The sequence below is a fragment of the Ixodes scapularis genome, unplaced genomic scaffold, assembly GCF_016920785.2.
Source record: "Ixodes scapularis isolate PalLabHiFi unplaced genomic scaffold, ASM1692078v2 PGA_scaffold5__190_contigs__length_132052651, whole genome shotgun sequence".
NCBI lineage: Eukaryota > Metazoa > Arthropoda > Arachnida > Ixodida > Ixodidae > Ixodes > Ixodes scapularis.
The window spans coordinates 10,243,907-10,246,177 of record NW_024609880.1 but is presented as its reverse complement, the minus strand read 5'-3'; the positions used below and the strand labels follow the sequence as shown (position 1 = coordinate 10,246,177).

General features: G+C 44.3%; 1 pseudogene; it reads left to right on the top strand.

Moving 5' to 3' along the window:
• The first annotated feature begins 664 nt into the window (after window positions 1-664).
• LOC115319938 lies at window positions 665-1,243 on the top strand (annotated as a pseudogene).
• Window positions 1,244-2,271: the final 1,028 nt, after the last annotated feature.

Here is a 2,271-nt window from a genome sequence, read left to right as displayed (position 1 = left end):
GACCAATATTTATTCTGCAAATTTTGTCTGAGGGACTAGAAACGCTTGTCAAGACTCGCGTAGAAAGTTTTCTTAATCGACATGAAATAATAACTGACGCCCAATTTGGTTTTAGAAAGGGAAAGTCGACAGAGTAAGCGCTCTTACTCCAGAAAGAAATAATTCTAAATAAGATTCAAAACAAGATTTTAACACTAGGTATTTTCATTGATTTTAGTGAGGCGTTTCACAGCCTCAATCATTAAATACTCCTACATGTATTAAGGTGTTATGAATACGTGATCCAGCGCTCTCACTCCCGGACTGCTACCTCTCCGATCGCCAGCAGTGTGTCAGCATCGACAGGCGATCTTTTCTCAAAACTGTAACTTGCGGTGTTCCTCGGGGTAGCATACTCTGCTCTTTAAAATCTTTATAAACGACGTGGTAAAGGTTAGTACTCTTGGTATTATATGCAAAGGACATTAGCCTTTTTGTGTCGGGCGTAGATGCAGAAAGCTTAACTATTATTAAGGGAAACGATATTCTCGCGCAATTCGGCAGATGGTTTGAGGTAAATTGCCTTAAAATTAATGTAAACAAAACCAAGGCACTCATATTTCGGTCACTGAATAAGCACGTTTCCTTTACTTAATTTCTTACCTTAAGTGGTGCAGTAATCGGTATAGTTAAGCACCACAAAACGCTGGGCGTAATTGTCTCTGAACATCTGTCGTGGGTTCTCGGTATTGATGGTTTGGTCAGCAGGATGTGCAGAGTCATTGGCGTTATTAGAAGATGCCGCTTAATAGTGCCTGTTAACATTAAACTCCTCATTTATGATACCCTTTTCCGGTCTCATATAAATTATTGTTTCTTCGTGTGGGGCAATATAATACTGTTACTTCAAAAAAGATACTATGTATTATCGCTGATGTACACTGCCTATATCACACTAAACCGCCGTTCGAAAAACTCAGGATTATTGCCATTACAGATATGCAGGTGTATCGTCTTTTGTATGCTTTTCTTTTCGGAACGAATGAATTCATTGAATTTCTTTGGCGCACCTCGGACTTGAATAAAAAGGAAATCTCGGTCAGCATGCGCTGCTCTGAGATATTATCATGTTCCTCATTTCCGCACGAATCATGCTTCACAATCACTTCGCCATTTGTTACCTTCTCTACACAGCAGGTACCATCTTGAAAACACAGATATATACTCTCGGACTAGAGCTGAATTGTATATGTGTTCTATCTAACGCGAATGTCTCTGTATGACATTTTTCTTTTTATCGCTTTCGCATAATATGCTTGCTGCCGAACGTGCCTGCGCTCTCACTTGTTTGCTCGGTTTATTGTTACTGAAGTACATGCCTAGTTGTTAAAGGGGCACTCAAGTGGTTTTTGAGTTCGTGTTTTGATGATGACAACCGAATCTAGACGCCCTAAGTGTCCCGAAAAACCAAATAAATGTAGTCATGCGGTGATTATTTGTTTAATAAAAATGTAATTGAAGTCTGCAAAACCTCGGATCCATCCCAAAACAAAACTCAGGACTCTCATTGGTCACCGCTTGCATATCAAAACAATCTCGGGCCAATGGCGTTAGTCGGCGTTCCGTCGCGCAGTGATCCCGAGGTAGACGCCCCGGCCGAACCTCTTTGTAATTCGAGCTTCGATCATGTCGGCGTTCTCTACGCTCGAGGACCTGGCGCCGTTATGAGGCTCAAATACTTCGGCGGACAGCCGACCTGGGAATGATTTTCTATGATGCCACTCCGACGTGCGCTGTGGACGATAGCAGCGCTTCGGAGTCGTGTTCGGGTTCCGAGGATGACGAAACGCAGACCTTTTCGGGCGTTCTTCGATTTGCGGTTGGGGCAAGCCGTAACCAAACAAACGTTTAGCATCGCAGAGTAACCTCTGGTACGTGATATCAAACGATGCCACCACGTCGAATTTCGCCTCAGGAGGACGGCAGGCTGGTTCAGACATGTGCAACGAGCGCGTTACCTGCGACTGCGTCCGTTGCAATAGGAGCGACCGGAACGATCGCTCTGCGCCGCGCGTACACACACCTGCAATCCCTGCAACAAGCGCAGCGGGTCGGCAGCACGGTGACCGCTTCTACGCCGCCGTCAGCTGTTTCAGCGGCGCCTCTAAAAAGGGGACGCACTGCCAATCAATGCCCTCACAGAATATAGACAGACAGTTTTCTCTAGGCTAAAGCTTTATTTTCTTTTTTTATGATAGGCTTACAGGGTACAATGGATGAAAAAAAAAAAGA